The sequence below is a fragment of the Cupressus sempervirens genome, chromosome 3, assembly GCF_028749045.1.
Source record: "Cupressus sempervirens isolate cs-2001-9-10 chromosome 3, ASM2874904v1, whole genome shotgun sequence".
NCBI classification, from domain to species: domain Eukaryota; kingdom Viridiplantae; phylum Streptophyta; class Pinopsida; order Cupressales; family Cupressaceae; genus Cupressus; species Cupressus sempervirens.
Genome location: NC_143120.1, coordinates 86994058 through 87016707, shown reverse-complemented (window position 1 = coordinate 87016707; position 22650 = coordinate 86994058).

Genomic DNA, 22650 nt, shown 5'->3' with positions numbered 1-22650 from the left:
GACACACACACACACACACACACACACACACACACACACACACACACAAGCAACACATGCCCACACAAAGGCATTCACACATGCACATGTACATGCCCATACACACACACATGAATACACACATCCACACACATATGTACACCTATATTTTTTTTTTATCCAAACATGCATTGGAAATTTTGTTTGTTTAACTTAGTTCTATCATGATATAGTCAAAATTTATGGATTTTTTTTTGAAGATGAATTGTTTTTGTTAAATATTGAGTTTAAGATAGGTAGATTTATATGTTTGACATTTCATGGGATAAAATGGACCTTATTTCTTATACAATATTTTAATTTTTCTCCCACAACCAACCTCATAAGGAGGTAGATCACATTCCCATTACCTAAAATTTTACTAGCATTAAAATGGAAGAATAAGTGTTTCATAGAATCAAAATGCTAAATGAGGATAAAATAGTTTTGAAAAGATTCCTAAACCTTAATCTTGGGTTTTAAACTAGCACACAAAAAATATTGTATAATGGATCTCTAGTTATGCATTTGAAAACTTCCAACAATAACCCTCTCCATCTCAATAGGAGAGGTGCCCACTTTAATATGGACTAAGGATATATGAACATCCAACAAGAAGAAAAAATCTCTTTCAAACCTCCAAATCATGAAACTATGAGAGAGAATAACCCTTAAGGTAAAAATTTCAACCTCATCCATGCTGCAAATATCCACCTCAATAGAAGATGCCCCCACCTCAATAGGGGAAGTAGTAAAAGAAGAAAGGGAACCAAGAGGAAAATCCAACACACAACCACATGAATCTCTTTCACCTATATAAGATAGGGCTCTACCTCTAATGGATTCATCATCAATAACCAAAAAAATATGTCCCATAGGAGCAACAGTGATAGGGAAGGTTTGAAAATACCCAAGAGAATAAAATGTTCTCTTAAGAGATAAATAATTCAATAACAATTATATTACAATAACAATATCTCATAAGAAGACCTACACCAAAAGATATATTTGCAAGAAATAAAGCCTAACTAAAAGATAATAGGAAAGGGAAAAACCACCTTTATGCCTCCAACATTAAATTAACTATCGATAAAGGCAAGGCTTGACTAGTAATGAGACCAACAATATATGAAGTAACTACTATCCCATAGATTGAGGAAATGGATTCCTTTAGGAACAACAAATACCCCAAGAAATGGTCCCAATAAAAAAAAAAAAAAAAAAAAACACTTGAAAGGGCCCAAAAAAAAAGGAGCATGCCAACAAGAGCCAAGAAAGGAACTCAAGCCAAAGACAACAAAAAACTCAAATGTTTGTTAGCATCATAGAAGAAATGCTTCAAAACAATTTTTTTTTTAGCCAAACCATCAAAACTGAAGAGGGTACACATATTAGGTTGTCAAGGAAAAAATATGGCTTAGCAAAAGATGATAGCCTCCTCTAAGCTCAAATAAGACAATCCCCTCATAGATTAAAAGCCGATAGAAGGAAGACCACAAGACAACATTGCCTCCCTTTGCAAACAAAGACACACACACCAAATGAACCCTTGACAAAAATAGATTTTTTGATCTTAGATTGGTTTTGACTACTGAGTGTCTACACACTTAAGTCATCTAATTAGTTCATGTTGAACAAGTAGGACATGCCGAGCATAACATGTATATAATAGAGCATGCCAAGTCCATCATGAGTTCTGAGCCACTCATGTGTCAAGTCACTCAAGTGTCGAGTATACAGTGTATGTTGAGTGATTTAGAAGCTAAGTAAGAAAAGCATGCCAAGTCATAGTATAGAAATTATAATATGTCAAACATCAAAGACTTCAAATGTTGAGAAATATAGTTTTGTCATAGTTTTTTGTAATGGCACAAACAACTATGTAAACCATTTTTGAGCCAACTTAAAAATTGAATTACAATATTTTGGAGTTAACGATGAATCTTAAGTTGGAATTCCTATGAATTACATGCAACCAATTAGGGAAAAAGAAAGGATTAAGCGACAAAATGGATGAATCAAAGTCGTTGATTCATACCTAACCCTAAGTCACCTAAGTTTTCTTAAGGAGGACAAACCCTAAGCTATCTAAGGAGTGGAGAATGAGAAAAGAGAGAAGTTTGCATGTAAAAATAGAGCATTCATGGTGGCTAAGGAATTGTGAATCATAATTGAATTGTAGAATTAGTTAAAGGAGAATAGAGTAAAGTGAATAGTATATAGCTGCAAGACATCTGATCAAGAAGGATCAAGAAAACATAGGTTTAGAGTTGATTTTTCATCAAGAGACAAAGTGCTAACTACAAGATCAATGTTGAGTCATTCTAAAAAGTGAATCAATTAAATCTCTTACTAGAGTAGTCATAATAGGATGTATGAAATCCTCTAACAAGGTGCTTACTTAATTATGAGTTGGAGTCCTTAAACAAGGCACACTTCTAATAGTGTGAGACCTAATAGTCTTTGTAAGCCTTTAACAGAGTAGACCTTTCATAGGGTAGATCATGTTTCATGATAAAGCATTGTAACCTTCATTAGATAGACTCTATTACTATAGTAGTAAATATTTTTGGGTGTCATCTTCACCCCAGTTTTACCTTCTCATTGGAGGGTTTCTAGGTAATCATATCTGGTGTCATATTTGTGTGTATGTTTACTTGTTCACATAATTTTTGATGTACATTATTTACATGGTATTTTCAATTTACTTAGTGAATGTATGAGATGAATGTGTGGTGAATATTTTTATGGATCAAAGATTAAACTACTAATTTACCACCCCCCATCACCCCCCTCCCCCCAAACAAGTTTACCTTTACTATTGTAATTACAAAAATTGGCATCAAAGCCTTGTTCTCTAGAAGAGAAGCTTTGTAACTTTGAAGAAAGATCTTGAAAATGGAAGTCTACAAGTTGGGAAAGATTATTGAGAATCAGGGAATTAAAATTTACAACTCATTCTACATCAGCTAAATGAAGCAAGAGAAGACTTAAAGAAATCTTTGAGGAGAAGGAAGAAAATTTCTATTCAGGAGAATGACACACAATACAAAGAGATGGACACTAATAAGCTATTTTCTAATGGAAACTCTAATGAATTTGATGTAGCAATTGCACATCTAATGCAAAGGACTAGATCCCAAGCTGAAGAAATCAGAAATCTCAAGTTAGAGCAAGAATCACAAGATATACTAATATGTGAGGTTATTGAATAGAAGAAGAAAGCTATGGAAGATAAAGCCATGATTGAAGATGAAAAATGGGTTTTGGCTAGTAGATTGGAAGAGAAATCATGAGAGCTAACTAATATTTCCAATATGAAATTGGATACTTTGAGTCAAATGATGAATGCCAACTATGAATTGAATGTCAAGGACAGTAAGATAACAACATTGAAGTTGCAAGTTGAGAAATTGAAAAGTGACCTAAAAAGAAAAATGGAATTTTCTAAAAGTTTCAATAAACCTAATGAATCCATCAAATACTTTGACCAATTATTGATATCCCAAGATCCAAAAATGATACATTTGGACTAGGATACACAAGTATTAAAGAAGGAGAGTTATCTAAAAGTGTTGAAGAAAGGAGAAGAAAAGGTAAGAACTCCAAACCTACTTGACATAATTGTGGTAAGAAAGGAAATACTACTAATGTGTGTAGGAGAAAAATTATAAATCAAAATGTCAAGCATAAGAGCATGGTTCACTATCATAAGTGCAACAAACAAGGTCATTAGGCACATGAATGTAGAACTTAGACCACGCACACATAAAGATTTGAAGGATAATGTTATAACTATCAAAAGTATGGACATAGAGCTTTTGAATGAAAATCCAAACCCATGTGGCCATCAAATAGGAAAACAAAGGTAAAGAATAATGGAAACTCTTATAACTAGGACTATAATAAAGGTATAGTTGTCATTATTGTCAAGAGTATGCACATGTTCCTATGAATTGTATTAGAACACACTTCAGATGTGACTATAAGAGGTGGTTGAGTCAAACCACTTGTTTTAGCTATTTAAAGATTGGTCACATTAGTTGATATCGCCCAATAAGGTCAAAGAAACCAAGTTTTGAGTTTGATAAAGGAAAAGGCAAGGTAGATGTGGAAAATTTTAGAAATGAAATGAAAAAGACATGGAAGAAAAGGGATGGTTGCAGCACATCAAATGGAGAAGTGATCATTTCACCAATGAGTTAGTTGATCACACCTCATCAAACTAAGCAATCAAGAGGTATGTGGGACTGATATTCAAAAATTATATCACACATCAGTTTCAAAGGATTTAGATCTAAAAAGATTACATTAGCATGAACAAAGATACAAGATGTTATTTGGAATCCAACAAAAATCTTTAAGGATTTTCATGTTACTACCAAGCATGAAATTTTTTCTATGATTTCCAAGTGAAATGCTAGAGGATGTCAAGCTTGTAATCGTTTCCAAATGAATGAAATACTAGTGGATGTCAAGTGATCTTGAAATTGGTTGATGCTAAGCTTATAGTTGTGTAAGTACTCAACATTAATTGTAGTACTTTAGAGGGTATTTGATCAATTTTTAGCTAATTTTACATTGTTTCAAAACTGAGAAAGAGAAAGAAGAGCAAGAGGCAATCTAGAAATGTATCCAAAGTGATTACAGAAGATTTGAATAGCGATTCAACACCATTTTATTAGATCTTGCAAGGCATTTATCAAGTGCCGAGTTATGCTATTTCTATTTTCATAAACCCTAGTTTTGCATAATGGCATCTAGTTCTTCTAAGGAAAAATAGGTAAAGGGTAAGGAGGTTTTGAATGTTTAGTTGGTGAGAAATGAGGTAAGAAAACCAATTTTCCAAGCCATACTAAACATTGCATACAAACAAGACCCCTTCAGTGCGTTATCCATTATACCGCCAAAAGTTTTAATGGTTTAGGATGTTAGGAAATGTTGCAAATATAAGATTGGGAGTATTGGAGATATGGAGATTAGGCAAGAATATAAAAAACTTTGTGAGAATGGTGTGTTGAGGGTAGAATTTAAACTTGCAGAGAAAAAAGGGTTAACTCGTACCCTAAATTTCCTAAATGCTTTCAAAATAGAATGGATTTGGATTATAATGAGATGGATTCATGATAGTTAAATTTGGTTAGACAATGGACCTATCAAAATCACAAAAATAATAATTCATAGGGTAATAGGGTATCCAACCCTAGATCGACCTAAGGCTCTAAGGTTTGATTCAAAAGAGGTTATTGAGAAAAACATAGGAGCTGTGTGGAATAAGAGAGGAATGAAAATTGACACCATCATAGATCCATTGATAGACTTTGCAGTAAGGGTAATTGCACATAAGTTTTACCAATCTAGTATATTAAACAATGTGCCCTATATTGTAGTGGATGTGGGTTACATGATTGTCAAGAAAGATCACACATATGATCTTATCGAGCTACAATTACAACAATTGATTGAAAACCTAGGACCAATAAGATAAGGAAGACAAAGAGTGCTTAGTGCAAATTTGGACCAATCTTGATATGTATCTTCTTTTATGTTCAAAACACATTTCCCACATTTGGCATAGTGTTATGGAAGACAAATAGGTTAGTGGCAGTATAAATTGGTGAGTTCATTGAACAACTAGGTGAAAATTTTGAGTCAGTAATGACCAGTTACTTTGAGGACTTTAAGCAATCTATGAAGAAAATAATGAGAATTCTAGTATCTTTAGTGCAAAAGCATTATGATGATGTTTGTTTCCTAGTTGTTGCTGATTATACCTTTGGTCAAGCAGTAGCTCCAAGGGTAAGATGACTAAGGCCATTAGGCTATGAAATAAATGTAGATGAAGCCTCTACAGAAATAACTACATTACTTGTAGAAGATATAGATAAAAAGGCCAAGGCATTTGGTAATTATGAGATGGCTAAATCTAAGATTATCATGGAATTGAGGACTGCCTCTATCATAAAGAAGGAAAAGTTGGTAAATAAACTAAAAGCTAAATCTGGTGAAGGTGTTGAGCAAGAAAAGGATGAAGAGGAAGAGGATGAAGAGAATGAAGACATCTAGACACAAGCACCACTTATATTAACACAAGGAATGGGTGAAGATCAATAAGAGGAAGAGACAAAAATTACACAAGGTTCTGAAGAAGAAGAATTCGAAGAAGCACCTACTCCCATTGATCAAAAGAAGAGAAAGGTTAAGACTCAACCAATGATAAGGTCCAAGAAGACTGCTAAATCGAGCCAGCCCAAACCTATTATACCTACTACAAGGGATAGTGCACATATCACTACACAAAAGGTAAAGGAAAAGGCCAAACTAACAGAGTAGGAAAGAGGAGCTCAGAAAAGGCCAAGGAGGAGATACATTGGACAATGCTGAATCTAATGAGGAAAGAATAGAATAGGATGAAAATATCCAATTCAAAGTGGTTAGTCACATCCCATTATCAGATTTAGAAAACCTATGTGATAATGCTAAGAATAATGTAGATTTGACAGGATTTTCTCATATTGATTTTGATAATCTTGGTAAAGTTGAAAAGAATCAAGTGGAGGAGGCTATATATGCCATGATGGAAAATTTTAAGAAAGATCCACTAGAAATTTCCAACTCAATGCCTAAAAGTTTGTATGAACTTAGCAACAAATTAGAGAGACATCATGTGCACAGATAGCTAAAGTAGTAAAGAAATATGATATCATATTTGTTCCAAAATATAGAGCCTTCAACATACTATAGAATAACATAGAAGATGTTGTGAAGAAGACCACACAAATATTGAAAATAACATATGGGCTTGCTACAGTAGAAGAAGGAGAATAGGAGACTATTGAGGTCAAGGATGATGAAGAAGATGATAACAATGAAGACATAGTTGAGGGAGGTAGAGAAATGAATATAGATGACAAGGTAACACTAAAGTAGAGAAACAAGAAGAACAAAGTGTACAAGATACACAATTTCCAAATGTTATCCCTTAACAAATATCAAGTATAAACAATGAAACTATCAAAGTAAAGGAAGTTTTTGGTCTAACTGCTCAAAATATATACCCCTTAACAAAGGAAGATTTGAAAAAGATACTTGACCAGTCTATACTGCAGGAAAAATATTGTGATAATCTTGTATTGGTGAGTGTAGATGAGATACAGAAATTAGTGACTGACACTACAAGGGAAGAGGTAAATACACAAGAACCACCTACAATCACCCCTCAAGTCACTAGTGTACAACCTTTAGATAAAACACTAGAAGTTACACCAACAAAGGTTGATATAGTTGAAAATGATACACTAGAAACCCAAGGCACCACTAAAACACAAATTCAAACAAGTTAGATAGATTTATCTACACCTATAGCACAAGAAAAAGGTGCAATTTAGGACATTGTGGTGGAAAACAAAAAGCCTAAAGAGACTGTGTTGACACCCAAGTTGAAGGAGAAAGAAAAAATTCAAGCCCTAGTAACTTTACTAGAATTTGGCACTCCTTCCAGTCACACTCTTTAGAAGCTGAGCACAAATGCACAAACTTTTTAATTCTCAGTGCTGAGTCTAAGTTCATCAAAGGTAGAAGAGGTAATACAATATGGAGATGTAAGCCTTGATAAAGAAATTGTTTTACCTAGATATGATAGTGCAAAAGGTTAGTGATGCAAACCTTGATACAAATGCTAAACTGTTAGAATGGTATTAAAAGAAATTTCAAGGTAAAGTGAATGAGAAAATATCAAGTGATATAGCACTTACACAAGTTGCATTGGAAACTAAGATAGAAAGTGTGAAGAAGGTACTTGAGAACATTTTCTCACTATACACCAAACTGTGCAACCCCACACTCTTCACAGAGGAAACAAGGAGTCACATTTTGAGTTTGGAAAGTCAAATTAATGCATCATATGCAAAATTTCCTATGACTCTAGCTCAAAGTGAGAAGCATTTTAGAAATTTGTTACAAACCTAGAGTAGGTTAGTTGCATTATTAGCAGAAGAAGCAAAAATAAGGGCCAAATTGATTAACATCCAAACCACATTGACTCCACATATAGATATTTTGTACAAGGAATTAGGATATGTCCAAACTCTTATGAAGAAAGACCAAAACCTTTCTACATTAGATGGCCTAGTTCACCTTGTTGCTGAGTTGTCCATCCAAATTAATTCTTTGGATGTAACATGTGAAAATTGGGATGTAGCTCTCAAAATTATTCTAGAGCTCCATAAATATTTCTTGCAAAAATACACTATGAATGTCTAGCCCATTGACATAAATGTCGAAAAGGGGGAGATAGAGAGAAAAGGGGACAATGAGAGTAGAGCTAAGCAAAGAAGGAGCAAGCAAAGAACAAGAAGAAAGTCAAAGAGTATCAGTTGAGACACATTTACTCAGTAGGAGTACAAAATTTTGCGTACAAAATAGATCAAACAACTTAGGAGGAGTTATCAAATTTTGAGGTATAAGTTGCTAGAACAAAATTTTGAAATTCTAAAGTTTTGCACATAATTTGAATAAGAGATATGTTATGCTCATAAGATTAAGGATATTAATTCATCACCAAGTGTTTTTGACACTCATGTCAAAGGGGAAGATTGTTGATCTTAGATTATTTTTGACAATTGAGTGTCTACACACTTAATTCATTTAGTTAGTTCATGTTGAGAACAACTAACATATAATAGAGCATGCTAAGGCCATAGTGAGTGTTGAGCCACTCATGTGCTGAGTCACTCAAGTGTCAAGTAGACAGTGTATGCTGAGTGATTCAGGAGCCAAGTAGAGCATACCATGTGATATAGATGCTAAGTCACATCATAGAAATCAATATATGTCGAGTAAGATAGTTTTGTCATAGTTGTTTGTAATGGCACAAACAACTATGTAAACCATTTTTGAGCCGACTTAAAGATTGAATTACAATATTTTGGAGATAAGGATGAATCTTAACTTGGAATCCTTATGAATTACATGTAGCTTATTAGGAAAAAGGGAAGGATTAAGCAGCAAAATGGATGAATCAAATCCATTGATTCATACCTAACCCTAAGTCACTAAGTCTTCTTAAGGAGGAAAAACCCTAAACTATCTAAGGAGTGGAGAAGGAGCAAGGAGAGAAGTTTGGATGTGCAAATAGAGCATTCATGGTGGCTAAAGAATTGTGAACTATAACTATATTGCAGAATTAGTTAAAGGAGAATAGAGGAAAGTGAATATTATACAATAGTTAGACATTTGATCAAGAAGGATTAAGAATACATCAATTTAGAGGTGATTTTTCATCAAGAAAAAAAGTGGTAACTGTAGGATCAATGCCGAGTCATTCTAATAAGTGAATTAGTTAAATCTCTTAACAGAGTAGTCCTAATAGCCTGTATGAAATCCTCTAACAAGTTGCTTACTTAATTGTGAGTTGAAGTCCTTTAACAAGGCACACTACTAAAAGGGTGTTGAAATCCTTTAATAGGGTGAGAACTAATAGTCTTTGTAAGCCTTTAACAGGGCAGACCTTTCACAAGGTAGATCATGTTTCATGATCAAACATTGTAACCTTCATTGGATACACTTTATTACTACAGTAGTGAAGATTTGTGAGCGGCATCCCCACCCTAGATTTACCTTCTCATTGGAGGGTTTCTGGGTAACCACATTTGGTGTGATATATGTGTGTATGTTTACTTGTTTACATGATTTAGATGTACATGATTTACATGGTATTTTCAGTTTACTTAATGAATGTATGAGATGGATGTGTGGTGAATATTTTAATGGATCAAAGTTTAAACTACTGATTCACACCCCCCCATTGAATTTTACCTTTCCTATTGTAATTTCAACAAGATTAAGTCAAGAAAAAAAGGAAAAAGATGGAAGCACCCCTCACATAAAATGATAGACATTCACCAAACACGGTCTGAATAAAACACCTACCTAATGGATAACATGAGCCTCTTACATAATAAAGAATGGGAGAAAGTAGATATGTCCACCACAAAAGATCCCAACTAAAAAGGATGATTAAACTCTCCATAAAATAAGGTCTCTAACATACCACAATCCAAAGGCATGACAGTCTTCCCAAACAAAGAGAATACACCCCTAATGAACCCCTCCATGATAGAAAACTTCTCTCCACAAATCCCAATATCTCTATCTTTTGAATCTGCATCTCTAGGGTGATCCCTTGAAGAATGCAAAGAAATCCCCTAACTCTAATTTCTAAATGCTCATTTTTTCTCTGCTCCTATCCATTATTGTTAAAGCTAAATATTTATCTAGAAATTCTTGAGTCATATCATATATATAATCAAATATAGTTGAAAAATACTTCAATTTTCAAACTCACTTTTTTAAATATTGAATTCAATTTATTTTTGAACTTATGATAATGAATAGTATTTTATTATTCCAATTAAAGTCATGTAAATAATTAAAATGAAAATCACATTATAATAAGTTTTAAAAACTAAATTTCAAAAATAATTTAAATTTAAAAAGTAGTCAAAATTGAATTTTACAAAACTTTTTGGGATGAAAAGGTTTACATTGAGGCCTACAATTCCCATTCTCTAGGAAATATTATTAACAAAGGAAATATCAAATTCATACCTAAGGTGGGTGATCTTGAAGACATATGTAATTAGAGGCCTATTGAATGTTTCTTACAAGGTCATTGCCAAGGCTCTCTCTCTCTTAAAATTCATCATCTTCTTCCTCAAATCATTCGTCTTGAACAAATGAGTTTTATTAAATCCTGTTATATTTTGGACAATATAATTGTTGTGTGGGAAGCTATGGAATGGGCTCGACATTCCAAGCAACAGACCATTTTTCTCAAAATTGATTTTGCTAAATCTTATGACTAGATTGAGTGACCTTTTATTCTTGCAATGCTTCAGGCTGTTGGGTTTGACCCTACTCTTTTGTAGTCGGTTCAGATGCTTTTGGTGATGTCTTTCCTTGAATCACCATTAATGGTCATCAGTCTCAAGCCTTTGGGCTTTATCATTCAATTCAACAATGATGCCCACTAGCACCCTCTTTATATGTGTTGGCAATAGGAGGTTTTGGATATTTGCTCAAAACTGCCATCTCACAAGGAAGAGTCCAAGGTATTTCCCTCCTGGATTCCTCTGACCAACTTGTGAATGGTCATTTTTTTGATGATTCCTTCCTCACTCTTATAGAGGATGAAGAGAATGTTGCCTCTGCTTTGCAATGCCTTGACACATTTTGTCTTGCTTTAGGGTTTGCTATTCAATAGCACAAAACCCTTTGTTATAGGCAGTCTTCCCTTCCCTATCTTACTTGGCTTCAACAATATCAATGGAAGAGTATTTAGCATGGGGAAGTCTTTCATTTTCTAGGCATCCCTTTTTCTTTTCAAGCCTCGATCGTTGAACTCTAGAATGTGGTTCTTACCAGAATTGAGAAGAAGCTAGAGTATTGGATCACCAAACCTCTCTCCCTTGCAAGAAAATTCTAGATTTGTTCCAAAGTGTTGACTGCCACCCATGTTTATTACTCCTCTTGTTGGGATCCTTCAAAGGCCTCTTATCTCAATCTTGTTCGCCTATTACATGACTTCGTGTGGGTGTCAGATGCTACTCACCAGGGCTTTCATAGAGTTGCCTAGGATTTCTACTATCTTCCTAAAGAGTTTGGTGGCCTAGGCTTGATGTCAACCTAGAAGAAAGGTACTGCTTTATGTGCCAAATGGGTGATTCGAGCTCTTTCTGGCAATGAAGCTTTGAAGATTTTGTTAATACATTGTATTTCCTTAGGCTTCCTAATTCACCAACCTACCTAGAAGGTGATTGGATTTTAGACCCTTCTTGTCACCACTGAACCTATCTAGATTTAGGGTACTTTTGTTTCCAAGAGTATTTGGAAAGCCTAGGAAGTAGTTAAGCCATGGCTTCACTAGGTTGACAATGGATTTAGAGATGGACTCTCCATGAACTAACACAATCTCTGGTGGTCCCCAATTTTTGCTTTCCAAGGTATTCCCCTGGCTAAGGTACATGGGGTCAATCTCTACATTTATTTAAACATGGCATCATGACCTCCAAAGATATTTTTTCTAGAGTTACTATGAGTTTATGATTGTGGGACATCAAGAAAGTGTAAATCTGGCTCACTCGACCAGAGTGGTAGACTTTAATCTTCTAGTTTTTATGGTGCCTCCACATTTGTTACATAAAGTGGGAATTTAGTCCTCTCACCCTTGGTGGAAATATTGGAAGTGGTATCTAGAAACCTCAACGACCAACTATAAGCCTGAGTTGGGCTATCGGTGGCTGGTTCCTCACTTGCCCATGGATGTGGTTCTCAACCAATGATGGCATTTGCAATCTTCTCATCATACCAGGAGTAACAGATTCTCTACTATTTGGAGTACCATTACTGAGCCCAAAATTTCTCATTTCCTCCCAAGCCTAAGGGAGAGAGAGATGAAGAGAATGGTGTTGTTGACAACGGTTGGGCTCCACCTAAGCCATCTTCCCACCCCTCCCTTGGTTGGTGTTGTGATGATAAGGATCCTTCTCCCTCACCTAGCACTACACTGTTAGTTTGATGATTTAAGTTTTTTTTTTGATACTTAGTTAATTCTAGCTTGTGGCCATCTGAACTTGCGGGGTGATTCTATTTCCCTCGGCCTTTTTTTTTTGTGAATATGTAAATTTTTTGTATTTAATATAAGGAAGGGACTATTCATAAAAAAAAGAGAGTCAAAATTATTATTAAAAATAAAAACACAATTAATTATTTAGCTAACTTCAATAATTTATTCTTTAATTATTAATGAAAAGGGATAATAACTTGCTTTAAATGAACCAACAATAAATGAGTTTTTAAAATCCCACACTTTTCAACTTCTATTCCCTCCTCGACTCTTTCACTTGCGACCAACTTTTCTAAGAGTCCACTCACCTTTGGAACAAGTTCAACGACTCCTTTAAACTTCCCTTCATCTTAATGATGTACCACACAATGTTGATAAAATTAAAAAACCAATGTAGGAGATGATATCATTTGTATTGAAATACTGATGTTTTAGTGCATTTAAATACTAGTGAAATGATTGTATCCTATGACAAATGTCTCTTCTTTAAAGTTGGAATTAATCCTCTTCTGAGGAAATCAACATTAAACAGCTACAAGCTTAAACAAGCTTAGGGATAATAAATTTTTAGCAATAACTCTTTCGAATGGTTGGTGTATAACTATATGCTCTAAAATTGTATATATATTCTACATTTTATTTACACCATGAAGTGCATTCCTGCAACTTAGAAATCTAATCTAGTAATGCCAATCATATACCAATGATGATGCTAATTTGTTGTATAGAATTTTAGAATCTCATGACAAATAAATTTGGGAGGCTTTTAAAAATAAACACGGCTATCCTTTAGACAAACTGTATAGTTGACCAATTTTTAAAAAATAAAAAACATAATAGATTTTTCTAAAACTTTCAACATTTGATCTTCATGATCTCTGTAGTTTGTAGTCATAAACAACAACAAAATTGGAAAAAAATCACTGCATTTTTTTGAATCTAGAAAAGAAAAAAGTTTGACTTCGTTTTGTCTTTAGTGCATTTTATCTCAAGATTAGCATGTCCCTTTAAGGATCAAATTCTTAAAGTTAAAGTCAGCTTATCTTTGGACTTTGATATGACATGAGGATATCTTAGTCTTCACATTATCCTCTCATTGAATGATAAGTAATTCCATATCACACTATTATAGCAAAGAAAGTGCATCAGTTCCAACTTTCTTGAAAGTAAGAGCTTATCATATTTAATGTATCCTCAGTTTTGAGAAAGATATCAAAAATTATTTTAGAAATAAAAAAGAAGAGAGAATGATTGTAGTGCATAAAGAAAGGGCTAAAGATGAAGTAATAATGTGCATCAAAGAAAAAAAAATGATTTCACTTTATTTAATTAATATATATTTTTATATGATTATAATGAAAGTTATTGATTAATTATATTAATATCTTTATCTATTAATAAATAAATATTTTAAATTTTAAGAGAGAATATATATATATTTTTAATTTTATAATATAATATTTTTTTTAATGGAAATATGAAATCATATCATATTATTTTTTAAAAATCAACTAATATATTTGAATAGAAAGGGAGGAAAAAAATAAAATATTCATCTTTCTAGAAGGTAATATGAGATAAGCTCTAGTAACAAAGTGGTATGGGTAACACTTAAAAAATAAATAAAAACAATAGCAAATGGGCAAAACCTAGGAATAGGAGTTTACAATATAAAGGCTCAAGCCCAGAAGTGGAACACTTTCAAGATGTAAAACTAGTGGTGGAAGGGGGTAAAGGGTCTAGTTCATCTCTCTTTCCTTCCAAGCTAGTTTCTTACATTGCCTTTGGGTTTTGGATGTGTTCATCCATCAATAATAGTTCTCCCACCTTGATTTCTCTCTAAGAAGAAATCATGAGTGCAACTTGAGGAAAACCTTTGGAAGAGGAGGGTCATCTTAAGCCTTCATTGTCTAGTAGCCAACTAATTGAAGGAGGATGGGGCAAAAAGGGTGCAATGCAATCACCCATCTAGAGGGAGAACCTTGCTACCATGCAATCGTAACAAAATCATTTGGTAAATGATGAAGACAGGGAAATCTATAACACAAAGGATGACAATGAGAATCACTCTACCTGGTAGAGTTGCTTCTACCAAAAACTCAATCATGAGAAGTGGAATGGGTACCAAAAGTTAAGGCAATTGGAGGTACTCAAACCCTATTGCAAGGAGAATTTCCCTAATGCTAAAGGAGCTCTTGTAAATGAGTAACCTCAAGGATAGTTTTATCTATGTGCACCTAAATCTATAGCATAATATTACTGCAAATGCAATCTTTTGCAAACAAAGATATATTAGTATTAAATTTTTTTTATGAAAAAAATAATGTATTTTTTCTGTCCAAAAAAAACTCCATCCTAAAAGTTTGCTGAATTTTTAGGAATAGAAATTGAAAATTAGAATTTTAACCTAGAAGAAACATTTGCTATGTAAACATGGTGGGTCAAAAAGGGAATAAAATCATGAATCCAAAAACCATAATTTTGAATTTTTTGATAAATCTACAAAAGATGAAGGATACATACTGTTGGAGTTGAGGAAAGCCAACTCCGAAGATGCCAAGATCACCTGCATGCGAAACCTGTCAAAGAGAAGCCATAGAAGGGGAGGAGCATGGAGCACGGGCAAAACCCTAAACGAACATGAGAGCCATCATAATGCAAACACAAGAAGGAATGTATTTACAATAATGTGATGATATGATGATTAATGTTTTACAATGAGAGAGAGCCCGAATATAAAGAGCTCATGGAAGCTTGTAGAACAAGCTGGAAGATAAGTGTGACAACAAGAAGGGAACAAACTCCCGTGTTGTCAACAACTAACCACTACATGCATTAAATATAAAATATTAAATAAATGCATGACCTAAGTAAGCTTAAGCAATAGAATAAATAATTAGATATTAATTATTTACTCTAACACCCCCCCCTTAAGTGCAACTTAGGGAAATGCCTTAAGATCACAAAGCTAAGATGAATGCATAATGGGTCCCGACAACGAGGCCATGTTAGGTACCCATGTACAATGCAAGAAGATGAAACCTCTGTAAGCGAGGAAAGAGAGAAAACCACGTGGGAAAAACCCTCCCCCAAAAAGAGGTAAGAACCCAGTGAAGAGCTGAAGAAGTCTCCAACTAGGGACATTGTCCCCTAAAACAGGAACAAGGAATGATCATGAAGAAGCAGCATCACTGAAGCATGAAGAGCCGCAAATCTGTCAAACTGCTGATCTAAAGAAACCTCCATGGAAGAAGAAGGCACGAACTGAGCATGTCTATATGGTAGATGATCCATCTCACCGAAATGCATAGGTAGCCAGCCACTGCAATCGCCTTGTATATAGGATCAACCACTAAATACATAGTTCACACTATCGAACTATCAAACCATGGATGCATTAGAACACAACATAACCCCCCCTTAATGCAGACGGGGTGTGATGACAGGCAACTGAGAAGGTGAGCCAAAATCTTCTGCAAACGAACCAAGAACGAGGAGAGAGGGAAAGAGGTACAGACACCGATAAAGACACGGTCTAACTGACTCTGCATGGGCTAATGTCATGGAAGGGACACTCACTTGACAAAGGGAGAATGCCTAAAACAACAAACAAATAATCCCCCCCATGGTGCTTTATGAAAATAGTGCAAGTACACCTGACTCAAAACAACGTTCATGACTCCCAGAAAAAAAGTGACAATTTATCTCAGTGCGAGAATAAAAAGTGCTTCAAAAAGATAGCTACAATGATCAAAAATGAAAAAGAGCTGAACCAAAAGAAAGTACAGCCAAAAAGAAAGAAAACCATGCCAGGAAAATGATCCTCGGGCCTAAAACACTCAAAATATCCACCATAGAGACAAAATGCCAAAACTATGATAGAAAGAGCAGAGGCCAAAAAATAAGAAAAAAGACTATAGTTCTGAAAAGTACACACAACCAGCTTTCCAGAAATATAAGGTTTTCCAAAAACAGACATGGGACGCAAAAGATATGCATGCCGGAGTCAAAAACAGGACTTCGGAATTCAACAGAAAAAACAGGTAATAAAAATGCATCAAAACCAAAAAATACCTACACCAAAATCTTCATCTCGGAACCAGCTTTCCGACGCTTCTTTTGGATCGGAAAAATACTTCCGTATGCAAGAGTTATGGCCAAAAAACCAAAGGTATGTCCAAAAGCAATCGGGAGAGGTGCATGCAAGGGCTGATGCAGCACTGACGTCAGCAAGTCATGCGATTAAATTTGACGGTTTGGTGGCCGTCGCAGTAAAAAAAGAGTGCCACATGGCAGTGCTGACGTGGCAGGGGTGATGTGGCAGGTCCACGTGGCAAGGTGCCACGTGGCGCCCAGGCCACGTGTCACCCCCGCAGTGGTTGACTCGGCTGCTGATGTGGCGCAGAGTTGTCAGGCGGAGCTGTCGGAGCGGTGGGCGGAGAACTGGCGGAGGTGGCCGTAGGGGCGACTGAGGCAGAGGAGCCGCCGGCGGAGGGCGGCGGACGGGCGGCTGCCGGGAGGAGGCCGGGCCGCGGCGGAGCGCGAGCGGCGCTGCCTGCTGCGGCCGCTGCAAGCTGCGCGCAGGTGGCGCGGTGGTGGCTCGGCGGCGGCGCTGCCGAAAATATATATTTTTTTAAAAAAAATCCGTCGCTGCGTCCGTACGACCATACGGTAGACTCCTGGAGGCCTCAAAAAATTGCCAAAATTGCCCTGTGACCAAAAACGACAAATTTTATATGAATCCTTACTGCAAACGGCCTTCCGGATCCAATGGTGATGTCCGTTTGGGCCCAAAGTGCTTCGAAAAATTGCTGATCCCCTGATTTGAAGAAAAATTGCACAAACAAACTAGGGTTTGTGACTTCAAATCACGGCTTCAAAATTTCTTCAACGAAGCTGCAGCAGGAAGGCTCTGATACCATGTTGGAGTTGAGGAAAGCCAACTCTAAAGATGCCAAGATCACCTGCATGCGAAACTTGTCAAAGAGAAGCCATAGAAGGGGAGGAGCATGGAGCACGGGCAAAACCCTAAATGGACATGAGAGCCATCATAATGCAAACACAAGAAGAAATGTATTTACAATAATGTGATGATATGATGATTAATGTTTTACAATGAGAGAGAGCCCGAATATAAAGAGCTCATGGAAGCTTGTAGAACAAGCTGGAAGATAAGTGTGACAACAAGAAGGGAACAAACTCCCGTGTTGTCAACAACTAACCACTACATGCATTAAATATAAAATATTAAATAAATGCATGACCTAAGTAAGCTTAAGCAATAGAATAAATAATTAGATATTAATTATTTACTCTAACACATACAAGATGATGACAAAAGGGACATCGAGGATATAGACTACCCAAAGAAAAACCTTAAAATAGAACACAACAATTAAGTTCTACATTTTTGGGCTCTATAATTCTAGACAAGATGGTAATCAACTAAAATCTCTATTTAGAATGAGAACATTGCATGTGTCATAGTTGATTCAAAACATTCACTATCAAAAAATTTCAAGAATGCCAAAAATAGTCTTTCCTTGGTTGGTAATGTTGGAAAGATGTGTCTGGGGACCATCTCTAGTTCTTCCACCACAGGGAATTACTTTCTATCCCACTCTAATGCAAAATCATTTAAGTATAATTTTTTGAGAGAATAAGTGCAAGAAAAAGATGTAAGGATGGAATATTTACCAAGGAACAAATGACTAATATATACAAAAAAACCTCTTCAAAAGCATAACTTCAAGCATCCTAGAGAGATACTATGGGTACTACCCCTATCAAGCCTTAACTAAGATAGTCTAGAAAGAAGCAATCCATGATCAGCAAGTAGTGAAAGAAAATGGTAGATTGATGAGCAAAGGGAACTACTCCATAGGGGCAGTAGTCATAGAGTCAAGATGTGTGCCTTTGGTATTGTTTTCAAAGGGGGACAAGTTGGGAAATAAAAAAGTGGTCAAATAGGGAGCCATCCATAAGTGGGAGAGAGAAGAAGAAGAAGAGTAATAAATAGAGAGAAAGAAGTAGAAAGAAGAAAAGCTATGAGAATTTGAGAAGAAAAATGAGGAACAATAAAGGGGAGAAGCTCCAAACTTGTGAAGTTAAAGTGAATCCACAAAGAAGGAATCAAAGTGGTCAAAGAATATGGATGCATAATCTCATGAGGAGATGTTGAGTGAATAAGAAAAAAACAAAGGAAAATCCACCAAAGTGATGAGAGTGTTAAGGTATTGTAATCAATGTCAAAGAGCGAGATTATTGGCATAATTGTCTCAAATTTTGATGACTAACTAGTAGAATGACCAGAGCATTCATTTATGTCTATGTTTGATTTGATGCCAAGGTAAAGAAGGACCCATGACTAGTATAAAATCATGACCAAAAAGTCACACCAATCTTGTATGTGGGACTCTTGTTCATAAGGATTATCATAAAAAGATGAAGGATAAGCCCATCAAAGGTGCAACAAAGAATATCCACTTAGGTGGAGTTAAGTGAAGTACAAATGAGTATAAGGATGACAAGTAGAGAAGGAAGTTACAACAACCAATGATCATACAAGATGTATGGGCTAAGTAAAAAAGGGAAGCATGAAGAAGGATACTTGTGACTACAATGTCACAAAGTAGGTATAAGTACACTAACCTTTGTACTTGATGGTGATGGAGGTATCATATTGAGGAATAGTTGAAATAATTCAAATTTGAATACTTTCCAGTGATGTAATTCATTGAGGACAGAAGACATCCATGACTCTTATATGAACATGTTGTATCTAATAAGAGGGACCTACAAAAAAAATGGGAAGACAACCATGGATTAAGCTTGAGAATTCAAATTTTGAATTCACAAATTACGGTTTCAAAGGTAGACAACAAAAGACTATAAAATAAAACATTATTTCAAAATAAAAGATTAGATTACTGATTAATTAGCTAGACAACCAAGAGATTTGTGTTAAGTTTAATCTCAATGTGAAAAGAGTGACATAGAGAAGTCACAACTAGAGAGTTTGTATGTTTAGGAGAAGCCAATGATCCTAAACAACACAAGTGAGAATGCATACAAGAGAGAGAAGTGTTAAGAATGCAAGTGATCATGTCTAAAGTTAAAGAGTTGAGATAAAGAAAATAATAATTACAAAAAAATCAAAGGAGTAGTAAAGGGATCTATATTAAAGCTAATTATAGTAGCCATGTTATTAGATCATTTGTACAATGTTTAGTAATATTCATAAGTCAACCTTGTGCTACTTGATTCTTTGTTAAATCTTCATGTTATTTTCTCCCACATTTGGGTTAACATCTAGGATGTCATCCCTGTTGGATTCTAGTTTAACAGATTTAATAATACTAGGAGACAACAAGTAAAATAATACCTAGGGGTTAGCTACTTCCCATGCCTGGTACATCCTATTTGATCCTGGGCCAACTGACAAAGCACTGATGTTTACTACTCTTTAGACTCTACTAAGACAAGGTGGGGAAACCTAGGATTTGACAATTCTTGTATAAAACATTATTTCACAAATCCCTCACAGTAGATTTGGCCTTAAAAATTCTTGTAATTTCTATTCAGTGACAAACTTATAGTAGCTAACAATTAACTCCCATTTTGAAAACAATATAAAATGATTTTTATTTAAAGATTAAGTCATTCAAAGCTAAGAATAATTTTCTTGATTCTTCAACTAATGATTCATGCCTAATGCATTGTCATAATAGAGTCATATCAATCAATATCAATAGATCTATTTAACTAAGTTTTAATTAAATGTATCAGTTGTTGGCCTCCAAATTCTCTACTTATGATATCGCTCTCACACTTATAATAACCCTATCATTCTATAGAATGAATTACTTAATTCCTTGAATTAAAAGAAATTGTGAAATGATATACAACCCATTCGAACTACATTTGAAAAAAATGAAATGTGTTAATTTATCCTCAAAATTAGAAAGCATGAAAATTGATCTAGAAGCATCGTTGAGTAGTTGGCAATCCTGAATGTTGGAGGGATATTGGCTTTGGTGTTTTGGACTTGATCACCGAAGGAGTGGTTGTCAGTCATTATTGGGTGTAGTGTTAGTCGAGGATCTTGGACACTAAAGGGGCCTTAATCACTAAAGGAGCTTGACATATACTATTTCTTGATAATGCTTGAGGACCTTGGGGGTATTTGGCTAATGGTTGCTAGAATGTTTAATAGTGTAGCTTGCAAGATTGAGTTCTCATGGATTTTTTGAGCTAACTTGGTGCATTTATTGCATGAGGATTGAGATCATGACATGGAGAGATCGTGGGAGTTTGTGTGGACCCATTTTGGTCTTGGTTATTTGTTTTATGTGTATTCAATGAGTATTGTAATCATTCTAAGGTATTTAGTATTTAATATATGTTGGAGGCTGAATTGTGGCTCAAAATGTATAGAAATATACATTATACATTATATTTATAGCGTGAGAGACATAAGGTAGATTTAAAATTTAATCTAGCAATGCAGATTATATATTGATGATGATGTTGGTTGATTTTAAATTTCTTTACACAACAATAAAAATTATGGATGCTTTTAGAACTAAAATTCATACAGTTTAAATTGGTTTATCTATGGGCTCTAACATGACATTAGAATATCTTAGTCTTTACATTATTTCATTTATTCTCTCCTTGAATGATACATAATTTTGTAAGAGACCAAGGTAACTGAATCAATTCCTACTTTATCCAAAGGAAGGGCTTGGCATATTTTAGGTATCCCTCAACTAGAAGCAAGATATCAAATATTTAACCAAACCCATGTGAGTTTTTTTTTGGTGCATGTGTGTGTGTGTGTGTGAGAGAGAGAGAGAGAGAGAGAGAGAGAGAGAGAGAGAGAGAGAGAGAGAGAGAGAGAGAGAGAGAGAGAGAGAGAGAGAGAGAGAGAGAGAGAGAGAGAGAGTAGAGTTTGAGGAAAATGTTGATGTTCATTGGCTCTTGATTTGACAATATTTTAACTACCTTTTGCAAATGCAAAGGACACCTAGGAATTAGCCAGAAACCATTATGGGTATTCTAAAATAAAATTTATAAGGCCAACTATCAGGACTGCTTCAATCTTCTTCCCTTTGAACATTACAAAATTAAGGTGGGTGTACCTAGGAATTTATGATTTCCCTTCCTACTAGCAATTCGCAGTATAAATTCCCATTTAGTTGATAAATCCCTCTAATTATTATAATTCAAGAAATTGAAAAAGGAGTAGAAAATGGCTATTTCTTTACACCCTTTCAACCCTTGAATCAAGTATAGGCTTTCTTCTTAGACCTATAACAATGAAATTTGAAGATTTGTTTAATTAAATTTGCACCATTTAATAACTCTACGACCAATCAATCCTTAAGACATGATGAGTGCTTTATCATTTTGGATTGTTACTCTAAAAAATTAACACATGACATCAGATCTATCCTATCACTTGGTGAAAAGAAAAAAAATATTGAATGTAAACCTCATTCTTATCATAATCTTCTTTTGAAAACTCTCAATTGCCCTAATTCACATCAAGCATTTACATAATCCATTAGATTATTAGCAAAACATGAACTAACGTATAATTCAAAATATACAATTTTGAATCACATTGAATGAAAATGCTAAGATAGATTCAACAATATAACTCTGCAATTCCATTAATGACATTTTGGAACAATAAGACTATATAGTTATGGACCCACTCCGAAAGAGTAGAATATACATTCATTCCAACAAATTAAAATTAGAACCCTCCTCTATCCTTGGGAACTCACTTATATGGGGTAATTTACAACAAGCTTCAGGCTTAGAGGGAAAAGGACACTTGTCCTTTGTTAAAAATATGGTTACACTCAAGAAAAAAGGTCATTATCAACAAGCTCATAGGATAATTGGTCTAAGAACGTGTGGCATACTCCATATGATCTAAAATTAGTTTCACAATTTTTCATGTAGGCCTTTTTAGTTTTTTTTCTTTCTCAAGTTCA